This window comes from Ambystoma mexicanum, chromosome 7q (genome assembly GCF_040938575.1).
Source record: "Ambystoma mexicanum isolate Mex_15411 chromosome 7q, UKY_AmexF1_1, whole genome shotgun sequence".
NCBI lineage: Eukaryota > Metazoa > Chordata > Amphibia > Caudata > Ambystomatidae > Ambystoma > Ambystoma mexicanum.
The window spans coordinates 734,308,668-734,330,583 of NC_090941.1; the positions used below are offsets into that span (position 1 = coordinate 734,308,668).

A 21,916-nucleotide genomic window follows, 5' to 3' on the forward strand; every position below is an offset into this window, starting at 1 on the left:
AAAGATTTGGTAAGCAGCAGTGGAAAGGAGCTCCTGGATACAGGACATCAACCAGTTGGGAGGAGCTACAAATGGAGAATGAGCTATTTGCATCCGGGAAAGACAGATTGATCAATGAAAATCTGTCATTCCTGGGCACGATGCTCGAATCACTGCCGCCATTATAATAGAAAAGGTCCCTTTTTCGGATGTCAGTGGCCATTTTGGATATTGTTTCTTAAGGCCGCTGTCACCAGGAAAGGGGCCTAGTCCCTTTTCCATTTTAATGGCGATGGACATTTTTTTTCCCTCCTGTGGGAGATGTGCTTGCTCTGAGCTGATCTCCCATCGGGCCAAAAAAAAAAACTATCCGCACCCCGTCTAATCCCTCAGTGCAAATAGCTTTCACGCCCCGCCGGTGGGAAGGGTGGATGGACATGGGCTTTAACGGCCGCAGCCCGAGCTGCGGCCCTCCCTTTGCATGGTGTGGCTCTTGAGCGGTCTTGGAGACGCCGGTCTATACCGATAGGCCATCCCAAAGCGCATATATGCCAACATTAAGAAATGATGAAGAATGAATAGTTACTGTAGAATATGAATGAGCAAAATCAAACCTAGATGGTATTTTTAGAAAGGGATATGTGTCATTGCTTTAAAGTCTAGGTATTTGTCCATGAAATAATGCCTCTGTAATGGCACCACTTGCACCGAAAGTCATTTTACAACATTCCCACACACTAGCTGCATCTTGCTTCCTATACATCATGGAAGCGGGGGGAGGGTGGTTGGGGGGGATCAAGGGTGCTGGTGTTGGCGCCTGCAGGGTGTCATTACCCTGCTTCACCGCCTTCATTGTTTCCTACTGCTAGCCATTGTCGTGCCACTCTGAGTAGCCCCGTCACCTACAGGACGCTGATCACATAAACCTGCAGTTCGCCACGGCGAGGGTGAAGCCTCTGGGGGTTCAAGGGTGCGGGTGTTAGTGCCTGCAGGGTGTCATTATCCTGCTTCACTGCATCCATTGTTGCCTGCTGCTAGCCATTGCAATGTCGTGCTGAGGAGCCCCGCCCCCTACAGGACGCTGATCGCATGAAGCTGCAGTTCTCCCCCATGAGGGTGAAGCCTGTGTTGGGGGGGGTGCGTGGGTCAGAGAGGAGTCGTCAAGGGCGCGGGTGTTAGCGCCTGCAGGATGTTTGTGTTCTGCGGATTCACGCGGCCCTCAAGGTCCAATTTAACTGTTTGACTGTCTGACATGATCAACTCCATCATAAGGTGCCAGCACTGATCACTGCATATTGGATGGAACACCAGGTGCAGGCTGCAGAGACTGGGCGTTAGAAGTGAATGCCCCGCGAAAGTGGTGAGTCTACTAATCCAGTTAACTGTGATAACAGCCCGCTAGCCGCCCCAATGGAGAATGCTGCTCGTGAAGAGGAAAATTTCAGCAGTAGTGATCCTGCTCTCCGTGTCACAGAGGCTAATCCAACAAATCTCACGAGGCCGTCGGAAGAAGAAATTAACAATGTCTTGGGATCGTTAGGAGCCCCAGTGACTATGGACCTTTGGGGAGGTAGGACTGCTGCCCACAAACCTGCTGTCCTTAATAAATCTGAAAATATATCATGGCCGCGCTTACTGAACCAAGGCATGGCCGCTGTGCCGCAGCCAGTGTCCGCGAACAACCCCGGGGGATGGCTCTAGGGGGAGACACAGTTTATGACACTGGGTTTTTTACCTTCACTATTAGTGCTACGCCCATGGCCTTGGCAACCCCTGTTCCTGTTGTTGTTTCTACTAGTCACCCACAGACGGAGTGCAACCATAATTTGTAGGTCCAGGTACAGTTGTGGACGCTTTAAGGGGGGGTGCGGGAGTATGGTGCAACCCACAACTACTAACCCATTGATATCCCCTGCTTATATATGGTCTATCTGTCCACAGGGACCTGTTAATGTGCCATTGATGGGTAAAGAAGCTGATGAGTCTGGAAAAAGGGGTCCAACAGAACTGGAATTGGAGTCATAGGCTGTATTAGCAGGGGCTCCCAGTGAGGGTTTGTTAAACCTAGATCCCTTAGTCTTTCCACCCACAAGTGTGCAAATGGCAAATAGTCCAACTCAAACGAGGAGGTGCAGTGTCTAATGTCTGTATATAGTATGGTGTTGGCCGAAATGATGACCCTTAAAAATCTAATTCTATCTTTGACTGAAATGGTTGCAAGGAGCGTATTTAAGGAGGGCCCATCAATAAATCATGGGGGTGATGTGAGGGTCCCAGATGCTCCACCATTCCGACATAAGCCCCAACAAAATAAGTGTTATTCAGGAAGACGGTGGCCCCAGTTCTGGGGCTGAAGGAGGAAACCACATAATACCATCTCCAGTGGGAGATGAGGCATTAGCTAAAAATAGTCTACAAAACCATGCTTGTAGTGTGAATATTATTCAGCTTGCTTCCCCTATGCCCCTTATGTCGCAACACCCCCTTGGCCCTATGGTAAACAGGGGATTCAGGGCCAAAATGCCATCTGCCAATAACAGGGTCATGGTCACAAGGGATGAAGGTCACTCTATCTCCCTAAGGTCCCCAAATTTGGTGCAAAACTACCATGAGCCCAGTGAAGCGCTCCTGACTAAGTGTACCCTCTGGATTCGGGTGGTGAGGGGCTGCCCATTTATCTCGAGGTAGCAAATCCTGCCTTGTATTGGGATCCATCGCCATGGTTGTAATGTATTTGACTCAATTAGAATTGACTTTAGAGACTGGGGCATGGCCGAGAGCCTACTGAACTTCGACAATACATGCTATGTCAAACTCTCGGATTGAACTCAGCCAGCAGACCTGTGAATCCACGTCGCAGAGACCTGTGCTCTCTGGAGCAAATGTTCTCCCGTTGGGGAACAGGCCTCTGGGTGTAATCCGCTGGTCCAGAACTTCAATGCTTACGGACCACTAACCGTTTATGCCATGAATGTTTTTCTTGCGTCATAATTTCTACTTGATGATGCCCACTCTCTTTTTGAAAATGCATCAGTAACCTTATATGTTTTATGTTTGTGTAATTTGATGTTTTTTATTCTGATGTGTAAAGATTTATGCCTCCCTGCCGAAATAAAGTTGATGATGATGATGATGATACATCATTGGTCTACAACCTGTGTTTCCCCATATGGTTTAGGCCTCGATTGCCTTGGCCCCTCATAAAGGACTATGCTGCTAACGGCTGATGGGAGTTGTAGTCTAAAACATCTGGTGAGCCAAAGGTTGTAGACCCCTGCTATACATTATTATGCAGGAAGACCATCCGCCTTCAGGAAGCTAAAAATGTGGTTGTTATTAAGTAGTACTACACCTGCGTCCAGGCTTTTGCACAACCCCACCGCCCCATGCATTTCTTCCAAATTGAGCGTTGAGAAAGCTACACATTTTTGCTACTGTGCATGTATTGTATAAGCCATGGCAGCATATACCGAAGTACTCTCACATCATTTGGCAGATATACCCATTAGACACCAAGGAAGTAGCATAATTTGTCAGGAGCAGCATGATTTGTCCTGGTGCTCAAGATGTATGCTGGGTATTGCTATCATTTACTGCATAATGGCATCAAGCGTTAAGTACTGACACCACCCCAAGGTTTTATTAAAATCCAAGATCCTCTCACTGCTGCCAGGTATTGCACCGAAACCCTCAACACCCGCACCCGCAAGTGCGTGCGTTACTACAATCAAATGCACATATACTCCCACCCTGTAGCATAGAAGTACCAGGTACCCGTATACCCAGTTTGCTAACTGGATGTAATGGAATCTGGCCCTGGTTTGCTAAATACTCAGTTATGCACAGCTGGCATATAAGTGCAAGATTCTATTACGCCCAATGAGGGCAGCAATGCCTTATCCTATGTTTATGTCCAGTTAGACTAGTAAGTCCCATTATTTTTACGTCCAGTTAGAACATCTATGCCAGATATAGTTATGCCCATTTAGCATAGTGTGGCCGTTTTTCACAGCAAATCAAGATACCCTCATGGCCACCGGTAAGCACAGATTCCAGTGTGCCCCATTAGCACTGCATGGTCAGAGTCGGTGGTGGGGCAGGCATATGTTTTTGGTGATGAGGGCTGAATGTGTGTGGTGCTGGTAGGAAGCGTGCATGCGTGTTTGTATGGTGTGCTGCAGGTGATGTGTGTTTGTGCAGTGCTTCTGTGGTGTATGCATGCTGTGCACAGAGAATTGTGTTGGTGTGTCCCTAGTGCAGTCATGGGGGCGGGGTGTATATGGTTGGGTGTGCATTGCAGGTGGCTGTGTGTACAGGCGGGGTATTGTATTGGGGTGGTGTATGTATTCATTGCGGTGCCCAGGATGGTGCATGAGTGCAGTGATTGTTGGGTGCTAGTTGTTTCTAGTGACGTTCTGGGGGAGTGAGTGTGTAGGGCTGTGTGTTCTCCATGCATCTCCGAAGGTGGTGGCATGTGTGCAGTTCATGGGTGATGTGTACGTGGTTGAATTCTGGGGCACTGTTTCTGTGTGTGTGTTTCTGTGTGTGCATCTGTGTGTGTTGTGACAGCGTTCTGGGGCAATGTGCTTTTTGTTCTGTAACAAAACAAAAAAGTCGAGAACGCATCATGGGCTCAGGCATTGGGTGATGGAATATGGTATCAGGGTATCAATCATGGCACATGTGGTGGGCGGTTAACCTCCCTATTCCCTCACCTGCCTCTGGGGCTGTATTGGCTCTCGTACAGACCCTGGGAGGCCGCCTCCTCCAGGTTTTGTGGGATCCCTTTTCCCCCCGCCCCCATTCCATTTGACTGGATCAAGTCTCTGACCACCCCATCGCAGTGGGCATAACAATGATTGGGCAGGGTGTGTGTATAATGTTTTTGATGATGTGTGTGCGGTGCTGAGGGAGGGGTGAGTGCAGTTTGAAGGTGGCGTGTATGCAGTGCATGGGTGGAGTGTGTGTGTGTGCGCGCGTGTGCAATAGTTTGGTTGTGAAATGCAGTGGTTGGGCAACGTGTCTGTGTATTGCATTTCTGACAGTAGGGTAATTCTGTCTCTGTGTGTGTAAATCAAACTTAATTTAAACTGTTAGTTGCCACACAGCATGCTTTCCAGAACTAGTTTAGTTGCCCATTAGATGGTAAAGCAACCAAATGTGTGTTTGGAAAGGTGTGCAAACCTAAAGAGCAATGGCTAGGAAGCTTTTGAATGAATCATGCTCCGGCCAACTCTGTAGAGAATCGTTTTTCCGCCTGCTATTCCATCACAGGAGGGTGATGTAGCTTATAATAACAAATGGATCTCTTCCAAGACCAAAGAGTTTCTGAAACAGAAGATTCCACTCGCACCTATATTCTATCCGCTCCCAAAAATCCATAAGCAAGCCACCCGTCCACCGTTTCGACCCATTGTCACAGGGACAGAGATTAGTTTTGAAGCATTGGCCCAATATGTAGACCGTTCATTACAACCTATAGTACAAAATACAGAGACATACTTACGAGACACCACTCATTTACTCATTAACTGTCTAGAACAAATTGTATACATTCCAAAACAGAGTATCCTTTTTGCCATGGATGTTCAAAGTTTGTACACATCCATCCCACACGAGGATGGATTAGAGGCTGTTGACTGGGCATTATTACAAACTGAGTTCTTTCACTGTTAACTAATATATTTTATCTTGGATTTTTTTATATCCTGTATAACAATTTGTTTAGATTTGAGTCAACATTTTATCTCTAAGCTGCCGGGACCTCCATGGGCTCATTGATGACACCTGCATATGCAAACATTTTTGTTTCATTTTGAGAAAACTCACATATTGAACAATCCCATTAGGAGCAATAAAGTGGTGTGTTGGAAGCGGTATCTGGATGACGTGTTTGGAGTTCGAGCAGGGACCATTGAAGAATTGGGAGAGCTCCTACTATTCATTAATTCCCTAAATGAACGCATTAAGTTTACCTTAGAAATAGGTAGACCATCACTGCATTCTTGGATGTAGAAATCTACTTGACAGAACGTGGTTTTGATACAAATATCTATTGTAAGGAAACTGATGTAAACTACATTTCACATCATAGTTTAAATTCTAGATGTATGATTTGCAACTTACTCTAAAGTCAGTTTTTACGACCTAAAAATCTAAGGCCATATTAATGGGTAGGTAGGTATAGCTCTGTTACTATACATTTCTAAGTACTCAAAGCTAAGCATACTGTACTCTTACGTCCCGTCCCCTTTCCTCCATACTGCATGGGTGTCCCTCGCGAAGGGACGGGAGACAGAACCTTTTTCACCAGAAAAATCTTCTTCCCCTCTAAATCTAGAGGCGCGCAGAAGCACGGCCCTGGGAGCATGCGCTGCCCTGACTCTGCCTTTCGGCGCCACACCTCAGTCCGGGCCGAATTCACCAGCGCTCCTGGGTTTGGCTTCGGCCATGTAATTCCACGGGCGGATTCTTCTTCTACATCTTCTTTTGTCTTTTTGTTCAATAGGTACTTGGTCCACAGACGCCACAGCTCCTCCCCGGCGCATGTCGACTTAGACAGGGTTCATCAGGTGTCCATCCTGCAACGGGCCTTTTCCAACTTCAGACCCCCACGCCCTCTGCCTACGTTGCCTTGGCCCAGACCACAGTTGGCAAGCCTGTTCGGCATGCGGCTCGCTGTCCTCGAAAGCGCTCAAGAACAGACTAGCCAGGTCGAGAGAGCTCTTTCAGCGGTCTCCTTCTGAGGACCTGAAGAGTTTCGTGAGACGTTCCAGGCCAGAGGTAGGGCCGATATTTTCATCTGCACCTCGCAAGGGAGACTCCTTCCCAGGGACTCTCCTACGCCGCAGGGACCGGTCAGGTCCTTTTACCAACTCGTGCACCGAGGCTGCCACAGCTACTGGCCTTTGGGCTGAGGGGTCCTCGGATCCTCAAGGTGCCATGGTTGAGGGGCCGCTAGGCTCTATTACCGGGCTTGCGCCCGAGGGGCTCCGCCCTTGTACCAGCATCATGCTCGAGGGGCTACGCCCTGTTACCGACAGTACATCCGAGGGGGCGCCTGAATGCAGCTCTAACTACCCCCGACCCCCGGGATGAGGTTGATACACCTACTGGGCATGTGCCCAAGGAGCGGGGCAAGTCACGCGCCTCACACATAAGAGACTTGGCAGAGGCTTGCCCAAGCAAGCTGAGCAACACGTCGCAGCCACGTGGTAGGCAGCTCAACAAAATGGCCGACGTGCCAGATAAGGACACCCGTTCGACGCCTCTGCATGACTTTGGCGAAGAACGGGTATCAAGGTGGGACTGGCATCAACCAGGTACGTGGCCTACGGCTTACCCTTCTTGTGCGCAAGGCTGTTTTCCTTTGCGTCTGTATGTACAGGGTCGGCAGCGGCCGCAGTTGCCTCTAGTAAATCCCTCAGTGCCCTCCTCCTCCTTTGGCCAGCAAGGACCGGATCTTTGAGAGGTTCCTCTACCTCATGAAGTCTCCTGATATGGGGGCTATCATCAAGGACGCAGTCAGGGAAGTCCTTCCCGTTAGGCTAGCAGCACCACAGACTGCTCTGCCGACGCCTCTGGCCCCGGCGCAGCAGCCTCCTTCGGCTCCACCGCCTACTCATCTGGTGGTTTCATACCAGCTTCCGCCTCTTCCTCCGCCTCCGGCGGTGGTCTCCGTGCCCCAGCCTCCGGCTCCGGATACTCCTCCTCCTCCTCCACAGGATCCCCCAGACCCTCAGGATACTGATGAGGAGGAGGATCCTGACACACCATCATCGGTCAGGGCCTTCCACGAACGTATCGCGGGCCTGGCGGAATACCTGGGCCTCCCACAGCCCCAGGTAGAACAGCTGGCATAGGGCATCCTCGCTGAGGTCCCCACAAGGTGCCCTTCTGCCACAACGGGAATTCCACTGCAAACCGATGTAGTCTCCCTCGCCAAGAAGGGTTGGCTCAAACCACACTCCGTCCAGCCAGCCAGCCAACCGCCGCCTGGACGCCAAGTACAGGCAGATGGAGGGGGATACGCTCTTGCGCTCCTCCCATCCGCAGCCACACTTCTCGGCGATCGCTGCGGCATCACTGTACTCCAAACCTCAGTCGTCCTTGTCTTCTTCATCGACGGCGCTGTTAGTTAAGAAGCTGTATTCCAACGCTTCCTTGCACGTGCGATAGGCCAACGCAGACGCCATGCTGGCAGCTGCTATCCAGAGATTATGGCAGGAAATTGCTGACTTCCTCCCGGAACTCGCCACCCACAGCCAATCACGTTTCAAGGAGGGGCTAGCCGAGGCCAAGCTCGTGGCGCAGGATATCATGGAGTCCACGCTGGCACACATCGATACCTCTGGACGTGCCATCTGTATTGCCATGGTCTTCAGAAGGATGGCCTGGCTCCTTCATCCCGGATGTCCAGGAACGTATTCTAGATCTGCCCTTCGAGGGCAGTGACCTCTTCCATTCAGGACAGACGAAGAGCTGGACAAGAAGAAGAATAGCTCTAAAACGGCTAAGTCTTTATCCATTCTGACAAAGGCCACGCCCAAAGCGTACTCCCAATCCCAGCAATGCTCAGATAAGGGTCGCTCATCTGGAGGCTTTTGCGGCTTCCAGGAATGGAGGTCTAGGCAGCTGGAGCGCTCGCCGACCACTAGTCGGCGCAAACATCAAAAAGGGGGCAGGGGGCGTAGGGCTTTTCCCAGTCCCCCTCCTCCGCCTCTGCCTCCGAGGGGAAAAAGTCATGACAGACCCACTCTGGTCCACGTGTCGCCAGTGGGGGGCAGGCTTGCTCTTCACGCACACTTCTGGTGACAGAACTTCGCGGACCCCTGGATCCTGTCGGTAGTATTCTCGGGGTACCGTCTACATATTCCTGCCTCTCCTCCCTCCTCTCCCCCTCTTCCGCAAGTTGGGACAGCAACTCTTTTGGCAGCGATTCGGTCGCTCGTCCTGAGCCAGGCCGAGAGGAAGTCCCAGCCTCCGAGTGGGGCTCGGGCTTCTACTCCAGGATCTTTGCCGTTCAGAAAAAGAACCAGGCTGGCCTGAGAGTTGTACTGGACCTTTCCACCCTCAACCTCTCCTTACCTCTCCAGAGGTTCAAGATGGTGACGCCAGCTTTTATTGCAGAGACACTATGCAGGGGAGACTGGATGTGCTCCCTGGATCTGAAGGACGCCTATCTGCATGTCCCCATCTGGCAACCCCATCAGTCTTTCCTCCGGTTCAAGATCATGGGTCCTGAATTGTCTGGCGTGACTGGCCACACTACACTGTATAGGTTGTGGCAGCAGCTAGGTTTTCATCAGGTTAGTTCACTACAAGTCCTTTTTAGACACAGACATTGCCATTGGTCAGGCTATTCTGATATTAAGATATATATGATTATATATATATATATATTTTTGTTGCCGATCCACCATGGTCCTGAAGGTTCCTTTTCATTTTGCACGGTTCTCTTTTGAGAGTCACTTACCCTCTTGTTCTGGTTTACACAGCTGTTGTAGCGGGGGCTGTATATGCTTATTTTCACTATGGTATAAACAGTTCTTAATTGTTTTTAATAACTCAGGCTCCTAGCAGCAGTCCTTTTTCTCTTTTTCAATTGTATGTTGCAGGCAGTCGGCAAAGACTTCTTCATGTAGTAGCTCATAGTCGCTTTTGCGTACTTGTTTTTCAGAATGGTAACACCCACCTCCTGAGGAAGACGTTCAGTTAACCACCACTACACGTCGAAACCGGTCGAGAGATAAATTCTACAGGGATGTGATCTTTGCATCTGTTCTTCCTATCGACCCTGACAATAGATTGTTTGTGATTTATTTCTATTGTTAGTAAACATCGCAATAATGTGTGTCATTATGGGAACTAGTTATGGATTCCTCTTCCCCATTGGTTCTTAGCATGTTTTTTGTGTCCTTTAGTACTTTGGATGTATGCCACGGTATGATGAGTTGTGTGTGTATGAATGCACCATGTATGTTGAGAATGAGTGATGAAGTTTTAGCCGATTTTCGGCATATTGTTGCTGCTGTTTTGCTATGTTAAAATGATCAGTGTATAATAATTTTTTGTGATTTATTCACTAGTTTTCAATTTTTGCATCACTTTAAATACATTTTGATACATTTTTTCTAAACATACTTTGCTCTGGACATATCTTTTCTGTTTTTTGATGTTATTATAATACTCTGGTCCAGAGGCTAGAGTTGCCCTGCTCTTTTCAGTGTTTGCATCAAGATCATGGGATGCCACTTTCAGTACAAGGTCCTCCCTTTTGGCCTCAACTCGGCCCCCAGGGTCTTTACCAGACCCATGAATGCGGGGGCAGCCCTCCTCCGGGCTCAGGGCCTCCATATATACCCCTACCTAGATGACTGGCTCGTCGGGGCTACATCTCAGGAAGCAGTTCACCACTCATCCCAGGCACTGATGAACACGCTACACAACCTGGGCTTTTTGTTCAATCTCAAGGAGTCACAGCTGCAACCCACACAGTCGTTGACCTTCCTGGGCCTCATCTGGGACACGTGCTCCGAGAGGGTCAAGATCTCGCCATCAGGAGGGCCACATTCCACTTTCTCAGCCAAGGTGCTACTTTGGCTTGGCGGTACCAGCATCTACTGGGCCTTTTTGCAGCAGTACTGCTGGCCGTCCCCCACACAAGACTCGGGATGAGAAGGATTCAGCTCCACTTCTCAGCGTCGTGGAACCAGGAGAGAGGATCGCAAGCTGAAATCATCAAGATCCCCACTTCTCTCCACCCAGACCTCACATGGTGGTCCGAGGACTGCAACCTGCGGACGGGCAAGCCCTTCAGGCCCCCGTCCCTCAGGTGACGATTACCACAGACTCCTCCCTCGAGGGCTGTGGAGCCACCCTGGAGGATCTCTCGGTCCACGGCACGTGGTCCCATCAGGAACAAGATTACCACATCAATTGGCTGGAACTGAGCGCCATCTGGTTAGCGCTCAGAGCTTTCCTCCCACGTCTCAAACGAAGGGTTGTCCTCATCCAGATAGACAACTTGACCAGTATGTAAAACATCAACAAGGAAGGGGGGACCAGGTCCCCTGCCCTGTGCAGACTGGCGATCAATATGTGGGAATGGGCCTTGGAGAACGAGATCTTCCTCGCGGCAGTCCACCTTCTGGGGGAATCCAACCTGGAAGCAGACAGGCACAACAGGTTGGGAGCAGACAATTACGAGTGCCATCTGAATTACCTCATTGCACAGGCGATCTTCCACAGATGGGGTCTCCCCCAGGTGGATCTCTTTTCCACCAGGCACAACAAGAAGTGCCCCCAGTTCACCTCCTGGCAGGGGCAGGGCCTAGGCTCTCTGGGCGACGCCTTATGGATCCAGTGGAATGGCATGTCAGCCTACGCTTCCCCGCCCACTCCACTGAATCATAGAGTGCTTTGCAAGTTCACGGAGTCTCACCAGCTCAACGTCATTCTGATAGCTCTGTGGTGGCCAGCAACGCCATGATTCTCGGAGTGGTTTAGCCTCTCGGAGGTCCCTCCAATCCACCTCCGACGGGCCCAGCACATCTTCTGACACAGCAGGGGGGGCATTGTTGTCCACCCCGCCCCTCAGAAGCTGGCCCTCACAGCGTGGTTACTGAGCAGGTGACGCTCAGCCACCTCAACCTATCCCAGGCCAATCTGGAAATCATACAAGGGGCTAGGAGCAGGGCTACCAGAGCCCAGTATGAAAGTAAATGGACCAGGTTCTGCCACTGGGCCCACTCCAAGGATATCGACCCGCTGGCTTGTTTGCTGGACGACGTACTGTCATTCTCAGCGTACCTCGCCAACTCTGGCGTGCAGGAGGACACCTGCCACACATCTCCGCCATTGGGGCCTACAGGAATTCGGAGGGAGGGGTCTTCTCCTCCTCCAACCGATTGTCAGGAGACACCTGGCCGGACTCGCTAGACTCTACCTGCCCATCAGGAAGCCACAACCTGTATGGGATTTAAACCTAGTCTTGGGCGCCCTCGCGCACAAGCCGTTTGAGCTTATGACATCCGCGGACATCAGGTTAGTCACCATCAAGACGGCCCTACTAGTCGGCCTTATTTCGGCGCGCAGGGTCACCGAGATCCAGACCTTAGTGGCCTCAGAGCCGTACACTGCCTTTCACAAGGATATGGTGGTCCTGCGGAACCATCCAGCATTTCTACCTAAAGTGCCATCAGCCTTTCACCTAAACGAGGAGATCGTCCTTCCCACATTCTTTGCTGACCCGAAGGACGAGCCTCAGAGTTCTGCACTTCCTAGATGTCGGGCATGCCCTGAAAGTCTACCTGGACAGGACCAAGGGCTTCCGCAAGTCAGATGCCCTATTCATCACTTTTGGAGGCGCCAGGCCAGGCTATCGGGCTTCAAAAGCTTCTGTTTCCCACTGGATGGTCTCTGCCATCAAGGAAGCGTACGAGGGTCAGCATAGACCCCTTCCGGCCAACATGCATGCCCACGCGGTCACGGCCAAGGCAACGGCCATCGCTTTTCAGCGCCATTTCCCCTGCCAGGTCATAAGCAGGGTGGCCACATGGGCCACTCCATCGGCTTTCTGCAAGCATTACTGTTTGAATGCCGGCTCCAGGTCGGATAGGGCTTTCGGACAGGCTGTTCTCCGGAACCTGTTTGCTTAAGGAGGGTCTCCTCTCCACCCTGGGGCTACATTCAGTTGTAATCGCCCATGCAGTATGGAGGAAAGGGGACGGGACGTAAGAGTAATTATAAGTTACTCACCGTAGTGACTAACATACTCTTAGTCCATTGTCCCCTTTCCTCCATCCTCCCCAGTAATAATCTGGTGTCATTAGGCAATGGTAAATCTATTGTCGACGCGTCTTTGGGGACTGAGGTGTGGCGCCGGGGGGCGGAGTCAGGGCAGCGCATGCTCCCAGGGCCACGCAGGTTCCGTCTCCCGTCCCTCACGAGGGACGCCCATGCAGTATGGAGGAAAGGGGACTATGGACTAAGAGTACGTTAGTCACTACGGTGAGTAATTTATATCTCAAGGATTGTACTCATCATGATTGTATGCTTCTGGATCTATTAACCAAACGGCCGATGATAGCTTTCAAGAGAGGGACTAACATTAGGGACAAACTATTCAAGGCGGAATGCTTTACAAGGAAACAAAATATTTGGGCAAATGCAGGAACAGCACTTTCCTGTGCCTAAATTGTGGCAGATTTAATAGCTTTAATAGCTGTAACAGCATAATAAAAGGGAGTTGCATCTTTCTTGCATCCACATTCAGGAAGTATACTGGATGGATATAGGCTTGACACTTTGATCCCGAGAGGCATGGACGAGGACTTCTCCCTAAATTGTTTATCTGATGTAACATTGTACTACTATGGAAGAGATTCTAGTATCCAGCATGGTTGAGTTTGGCCCTACTTTACATATTAATAAAGCATGATGTTTTGCATGCTATATAGCATGTAATATAGAGAGGGTTTGGATACTTTTACCAAAGGATCACTTATGAAAACAGTTGCACTCAATAGTATTCCGGTCTGTAAATAAAAGAATATCATAGCAGGAATCAAGTGATGTCTGTATTTATTTTCATAGTCGTGAATCGTTTTACATATTAAGTAATTTTTATATTCTGTGTGTCACACATCACTCTTTAGAAATAGGATCTTTGTAGGAGTCTAAAAATTACGTTGTACATTGCTGTGATGATTTACTGTCACTTTTTTAAAATTGTAACAGTAATTCATTAATGATTGTACCTTTAAACTCAATGGCTAATTCTACGATTTACTGCATTTCTAGCTGAAATGTCTCAATACAGTTGCCCGAATTATTTGAATGCAATATGATTTAAATGATTGTTGAACACTCATGAGCTTGGTGATATTTAGTGAGACATGTTAATAGCTATGATGACCTTAAATTCACTAATGACTCTACTTCTAAATTCAATAGATAATTGTGAAGCTAACAGCTTCTCTGGTTGAAATACAAGGCACATGAATACCATTGTTACAATTCATGTCACTGTATTTGTTCTGTAAATGTAGTTTGGAGCGATACTAAAAACATTTTGGCATAATTTATTTACGTTTAGATAACGTTAGCACATGCCCTATGGCCAGGCTATGGCTCTATATGGCACGTCTTAATTCCTTAAGTCTGTCTTTTAGGTTTTGCTTTTACCACGTCGTATACATTCTCAACGGCGTGATGACGTAATTCACACATATACCATCAGGTGTCTGCATTGTTACGCACGTAGACATGGTCAGGGACTACTAATTATATTTTCACACTTGGAACGCTGCCTGTGAATATGCTGTTATGGCGCTTTGACGATTTTGTGATACTGCTGGGTTGCGTGTTTTTCGTTTGCACTATCTTCACTCTACTGGTAAGTACATCTTTGCGCTCTGATGCGCTTCTCCTACTTATTTTGTATTTTTGACTTCTTTGTCTTGTATTGGAATTTGCCTTCTTTCCATAACAGATTGCCATATCCTCATTAATTTACCAGGTATTTTTCTTGGATTATTATCACGGCTGTGACTTGATATGGATTCTATATATTTATTTTATTTTTTACACCTTATTTCTACTTTTTGTAGATTGGTGGGTTCGCACTGTAGCGGAGTGTGGTTACCACTTCAAGGTTGTATCACATACTTTGACCACTCTGAGTATGTATTATGTTAATTATTCTAAAATTTATTTGGTGAATATCTTTTTACTTTTATTTTGAAGAACCCTTGGGAGTATTGAATGATATGAATAAGTGTTTTAAATTACTTTTGGTAACTTTATAGAAATAGTTTCCTCCTTTACATTGTACTAATTTGATGTTTTGACCAATGTTGTAGACAGCCCCTGAACAAGGGAGTTTCTCCCAAAACGCGTTGGATTTTTGACTTTGAAACACTGAAATTAAAAGAATGAACATGAGGAGCACGAACCATTTATGATTATCTACTTATAAATAATCATGTAACTGCATTGAGAAAATAGCTTAATATACATTTGGGCTATGTCTAAAATTTCTGAAATGTTGCCAGTTTTTACAGGACACAGGTGTGCAGGGGATGTGAGTGTCTATATTTTTGGAGACCAATCTTGTCCGATGCCGTCACAGGAGGGGAAGACCATATGCTATTCTGTTTTGTTCCAACCCAAAAAGGGGGATCCAGTCCTTTACATGCTTTCGTATTATCATGTTTCCTTTGGGTAACAATGATAATCCAATAACAATAGATCACACCTCTTCTGCAGGAAAAAACAAGTAATTCCAGAATTGTTTGGGTATCATTGATCCTCGTCAGTGAGGTGTAGGGGGGAGGGGTCTCTAGGCACAGCAACCACAGGCATTTTTGGAAAGATGTGCCTGGTGCATGCCTTTTTAGCGAATTGAGTTCCCTTAACATTGAACCCTTTGTCAGTTTTGTTTAATTTACAGAGCAGAGGGCAGAGCTAGGCACCTTTTGTGTGGCTATTATCCATCCAGTTCTTCATTTTTGCTTTACATTCCGGGACTTGTTGAACTGCATTTGTAACAGAAAAGGCGGAATTATAAGCACAAAAAAACAAAGATTAAAACGGGAACAGAGATGGTCAAGTTGAGGGCTTTGACACTGGTAAATGAAACAAACATTGTAATTGGGTGTGTCTGCTTTATAATTAACACAATTCCCTAATGCTAAGCACATCCCATTTCCGTTCGATTTACCTGATAAATGATATGGAAATGAATTCGAAAAATATGTGCATGCATCACGCTATTTAATTAAGTTCCTCTGATATACAAAACCCGATAACACAAATACATTTTGAAAAGTTTGCTAGGTTAACTCTTAGAAAGAATGAGAACGACTTCATGATTTATGAAGTAATTGATGTCCAGGTAAGTAGAAGGTTGATACTTGCTTTATTAAGTAAATATTGATTTATTAAGTAGATAATCTCAATGACCCCACGGACACCACTCACAGCATGTGACATGGGTTTAGTACCAGCCTTAAGCTCAATTTTATGACTGTATCCTTTGAGTTTCCCTATTTCCTCTATGAACACTCCAGTAAATAGTTGTCTCCTTGCGCTTGGTATTTTTACATACTTCCTCCTTTCCACTTGCCATCACAATTGATACTGGCTCCTCACTTCCTAGGTTAAGTTTTATTTTTAGTTTGGCTTGATCTTCCCACCCTAACACATGCACACTCTTCTTGGCAACGTACACCTTCACTTTTGCATAACTGATCCTTCAAAAGCTACCTGGGGATGCATCCTTCAAGAACAGCCATGTTTCCCCTCGCTCTCAGGTGCCTCCACTCAGGACTTCCCTTCCGACCGGGGTATACCCATCAATGTCCACCCACTAGCGGGTCTGAGAGAGAAGCATCTCTGGCCGGCACGACGGCTCAGGATCCAGCTCAGAGAGGGGACCATTCAGGGCTCCCTCTCCAGTTCGTGTCCCAACAGGTTAACCCAAACCTGCCAGGCGTCCCTGTCTGTCTGCTGGGTCACGGATCCCCTCTGGTGAAAGGGATACCACGCCCCGGCCGTGGACCGCTCCGCTGGCCGGACTGCAGCACGAGGGGCGGTCTGGGCTGTGGATATGCGCGTCTGGGATGCAACTGACGATGGGCCCGCGGCTCTACTTCTGGCCACTTCGCTGTTTATGATCCTTCCACAGGTTCACCTACAGAAACCTTGTTACGACTTTTACTTCCGTGCTCTGCCATGGCTGTTGCCGACCCCGGCGGGACCGATCCGAGGACCTCACCAAACCATCCAATCAGTAGTAGCGGTGGGCAGTGTTTACAAAGGGCAGGGACTTAATCAACACAAGGTTATGACCCCCCACTTACTGGGAATTTCTCGTTAATGAGAAATAATTGCAATCCCCAATCCCTATCACGAACAGGGTTCAGCGGGTTACCCGCACCTGTCGGCGAAGGGCAGACGCACACTGATCCGTTCAGTGTAGTGCTTGTGCAGCCCCGGACATCTAAGGGCATCACAGACCTGTGTCCTCTAAGAAGTTGAACGCTGACCGCTGGGTGTCGCGTAACTAGATGGCATGGAGGAGTCTCGTTCATTATTGGAATTAACCAGACAAGTCGCTACACCAACTAAGAATGGCCATGCACCACCACCCACAGAATCAAGAAAGAGCTATCGATCTCTCAATCCTTTCCATGTCCGGGCCGGGTGAGGTTTGCTGTGTTGAGTCAAATTAAGCCACAGGCTCCACTCCTGGTGGTGCCCCTCCGGCAATTCCTTAAGTTTTAACTTTGAAACCGTACACTGCCCCCCAACCCCTGGAACCCAAAGACTTTGGTTTCCCAGAAGCTGCTCAGCATATTATGGGAATAACGTTGCTGGATCGCTAGTCTGCATCGTTTATGGAACAATGATATCTGGTCGTCTTCGAGCTTCTGACTTTCATTCTTGATTAATCAAAACATTCTTGGAAAATGCATTTGTTTTGGTTCATCTTGCGCCGGTCCCAAAATTTCACCTCTGGTGGCACAATACGAATGCCCCCGGCCGTCCCTCCTTGGTGTTTTGGTAGTAGTTGGCCTTGGCAGTGTTAGTCAGTCTCCTGCGTGTAGCACAGAGTTCATTGAGCAGGGCAAGGTTGGATGCGCTGCAGGCTTTTTCGCCAATTATTTTCTTGTTTTCTGATGATTCGTTTGTTGAAGTTGAGGTCTTGAGTGTACCAGGGCACTGAAGGTTAGGCTTGATGGTGCGACATTTCACTGGGAAATCGTGGTTGATGTTGTTTTTGAGGGTGATGTTGAGTTCTTGGAGAAGTGAGTTGCAGTCTTGGTTCATCAGTGGTACAATGTGAGGTGGAGTTTGGTGAGGATGGTCCGACCAGTCGAGCGGAATAGGAGAGCTGTGATGCAAGTGTTGGCAGTGTGGTGATGAGGTTGAGGATATTACCGTTCCTGTGAGTTGTTTCCTTCATGTGCTGTGTGATTTTCAGTGTGTCAAGTAGATGGTGGCGAAATGTATTCACTGATTTGTTTCTTGGGTTGCCAGGGATGTTGAAGTCGCTGAGGAAGGTGTTGTTGGAATGCGCGAGAAACATGGTGGTGACCAAGTCTGTGAAGTCTTCGATGAAGGAGGTGTTGGGCTTGAGTGGTCTGTAGCTGAGATGAAGTGACTGTGTCTGTTGGGGAGAGTGGGAAGTGGCAGGATAGGTTTTCCTAAGAGCCAATGGTGGCAACGTGCAGGTGGGTGCATGGCGATGATGTCTTGTGAAAGATGGCGAGGCCTCTGTCGATCTTAATGTTTGGACGTTCTTGTAGAATTCTGTAGCTGTTGGGGGTGAGGACATCTAGGATGTGGGTGGAGGTGGATGTCCTCCAGGTCTCAGAAATGAAGATGGCATCCAAGTCATGTGTGGTGATGAGGTTGGTGATGCCAGCTGCATGTTTAATTGCTGAGCGAACATTGGCGAGTATCAATTTATCAATTTTTTTGTAATGGTGGATGTTGGAGTGGTGATGGGTTGTATGGTGACAGGAGTGAGATTGCTGCGCTCTGGTGTCCATGATGTTGCTGATGAGCAACGTGGTTGTCGATGAGTGGTGATGGTAGGAATGAGTTGTTGGGAGAGGGTAGTGAAACACATTGGTCTCAAATATGGCACCAGCAACTTAATCCAGGAAATTCCAGCAGGAAGGTTAAAGTGCCATTATGCCAATGACTCGCCAGTGGTGGTAATTGCTGGTCCGGTGGCAATGGGGTGTCTGGTGGTCATGGTGGAGGATGTATGTGTCAAGATTTCATCATGCATGACTCTCCCAGATTTCACGTTTCCCACAACTCGCCATGGCAGGCCTTCATAAATGGTTCCAGCAGCATCTCTTGTGCTCTTTTATGACATCACTTTGCTGGGAGCATGCCAATATCATACATCTGGTACAGGGGTGCTTGGGGCAGCAACAGAAGTAATTCCACTGCTTTCTATAGTGGAGGAGTAGGGCACATTGCTCCGGTTGCAAGCACCTACAATTCTATGCCATGCTTGATATGATATGATGGGTTATTTATAACGCGCTTAATACCCAGAGGTTTCTAAGCGCGGACCCGGGATCAAACCGGTGGCGCTTCATGTCGTCTTGCTTCCAAGGCAAGCATGTTGCCCCTGAGCTATTCTCCCGAGATATATATTTAAAAAAATATATTTTTATTGGTTTCATAACAAGAAATAAACAACAAATACAAAAAAGCATCATTGGCGAATGGTTAAGCATATCAAGAAAACAACCCAAAACCCCACCCCGCCTTCCCCCTCCCCCCCCCCCCCAAGACCACGGTTAGTTCACTGTTCCTCTCTAGTTCGTGCCCGTATCCGGGCAACTCCCTCCACTCCGCTCCGTATCATCTGCATCAGGGTGGAGCAAGGGCACCGTCAGGGCGACCCAGCGGTGTAGTTCCTCGCTGGAATCCAGTCTTTGCACATGAATAGCCGTTTCCCATGCCGCGGTTTCAGCTATGATCCACTTTGTGAGGTCACCCCACCATAGGGGCATATGTGGACCTCTGGGGCTTTTCCACCCCATGGCTATACGTCTTTTGGCTGTGATGTAAATAAGGTCAGTGAGCTTGGATAGGGGTTTGTTCTTTCTGTTTCGCCTGTATTTGCCAAGAATGCAGGCCGTAGGCTCGTCCACCTCAACCGCGATGTCTGCGCCAGCCACTCTGTCCTTCACTTGTGACCAGAACTCCCTGATTACTGGGCAGCCCCAGAACATATGAGTCATTCCCGCCCTGGGTTCATTGCATTTGGGGCATGACTGGGTTCCTGCTCCCGTGAATCTCGATATGGCTTCCGGCGTGAGGTACGCTCTATTGGTGATATACAGTTGAATGAGCTTTAAGCGGGCGTTCCTGGAGACCTTCTTATGATAGTGGGTTATGTCACCCCAATCTTTGTCTTCAAAAACGAGGCCCAGTTCAGTTTCCCACCTACTCCTACATTTGAGGTCTCCCCTGGTCGTACCCCATAACAGGGCTTCGTAGATTTGTGAGGTTTCGTTGCCCCCCTCAGCGGAGTTCAATATCATTTCAATGCATTCGTTCTCCTCGGTCAGGTCAGCTGCGACTGGCCATCTACTGCACAAGGCCTGTGCAACCACCCTGTGCAACAGGAACTGTCCAGCCGGGAGGCCCGTGGTCTCACAGAGTTCCGAAAAAAGTTAGTATTTCCTGTTCTTGGATCAAGTCCCCCAGTGTGGCCACCCCAAGGGGCTCCCATTGTGTACGTGTTTCGACATGCCCCCAAGAGTGAGTGACCATGAGTGCAGCGATAGGGATCTGTGGGGAAAACGGGTCATCCGACCCGACCAGTTTACAGGCCCTTTTCCAAAGCCAGATCCCGAGCTTGGCGAGGTAAGGGCAGTGACTCGTAGCACCCTCCCCGGCCCACAGTATGTCTCTGAGTAACAACCGGCGGAGGGCCGGCTGAAGGAGACGGGTGTCTGTCGTGCTTTCGTCCGCCATCCACTGCGTGACATGTCTCAGCTGGCTGGCGAGGAAGTACAGCTCAAAGTTGGGGATCTTAAGTCCACCCCTCTCGTACGGTCTTTGGAGAGTCTCCAATGCCACAGTGCCTGCCTCCCTGCCAAAGGAAGCCCCTACAGAGTTTGTTGAGATCTTTGAAAAAAGAGGGGGGGGATGTTGAACGGGACGTTAGTGAAGTTATGTAATAGGTGGGGAAGGGCGACCATTTTGAGGAGTCCCGCCCTCCCGGCCATCGAAAGCGGGAGCCTATTCTCCCGAGATATATATATTGCTTCTTTGTCACTAGAAAGATAATGCTAAGGATAACAGATGCCTACGGCTTCTGTTTTCTCCTGTTCTGTAGTGGATCTAACATTGAAAATGGTTGATTATACCGGATTTAACAAATATCTAACAAATTACATACATTTTTGTCATTTTTTGGTTGAGGGGCGACTGGCTACGGGTTAGCCCCATGTAAATAATTGCTTATAACTCCTGTTTTATAACGGATCTGGTTGATGTTACCAGATGTAACGAATATGTATTGAAATTAATGACTTTTTTCCCAAAAGTTTGTTGAGGGGGGCCAGCCCCCCCACCCCCTTTGCAGCCAAATATTTCAGCACCTGGGTGTGATCTAACAACAAAAAATCTGTTAATACCGGATCTGACAAAATATCCGTCCATCCCTGTCTCGATTGCTTTTAGTCTATATGAAGCCTTTGCCCCTCTAACGAAAGACCTGGGAAAACACATCCTTTCTGCTGCTCTTTACTACTTGAAGAATAAAAGGAAAACATTTCCTAGGCCAAGTGAACCATCTAGAACTAGGTGCAAAAACTTTGTTTGTTTGTTTATTAATTTATAATGCGCGCCAGACCCAAAGGTAACCGGGCGCAGCAGAGAAAGAATATGCAAAACTTACAATGTTACAAGAATCTGGAATTTACAATGTTTCAAAATGTACAATGGTGCAGAGATGTACAGTTTACTTATTTACAATGATGCAGTGTAGGCAAATGGTTAAGGACAATTAATATACAGGATGCAGAAAGGTTTACAGTTTGTGTTTAGGTTATATACAAATGTTAATCGATTTCTAATAATACATATTTCTGATGTTTGTTAATCTGCTTAGAATCACATGCTGTGCATAGGTCCGACATCCAGTGGTCACGGCGGAGTATTGCATTTTGTTTTTCGTAGTCGAAAAGGGGACGTCGACAAGGCGTGTCTGTAACACTATCCCTATAGTGACGTGCGTTGTACCCACAATCCCTCACGCGTCGAGGTCCCTCAGATTGTTTTTTTCCGCCCAGCTTCTGGTCGCCTTTCGCGGAGCTCCTAGAGAGACATTGCTAATACTTACCACGGACCTCGGTCCTTAATTATACTTATTTTATTGTTAACGATCCCTCCC

The 21,916-nt window shown here is 48.2% G+C and overlaps 1 protein-coding gene across 3 annotated transcripts in view; it reads left to right on the plus strand.

The window, feature by feature from the left end:
• The window catches only part of RDX (radixin), a 1,120,111-nt gene that overhangs the window by 208,270 nt on the left and 889,925 nt on the right, over positions 1–21,916 (plus strand). Inside the window, exon 2 of one of the 3 annotated variants that reach the window (XM_069639967.1) lies at positions 14,592–14,663. The exons of the other annotated variants lie outside the window; for them this stretch is intronic. The gene's annotated coding sequence lies outside the window, so the exon portion shown is untranslated. The remainder of the gene's footprint in view (positions 1–14,591; positions 14,664–21,916) is intronic. 3 annotated transcript variants of the gene reach the window in all.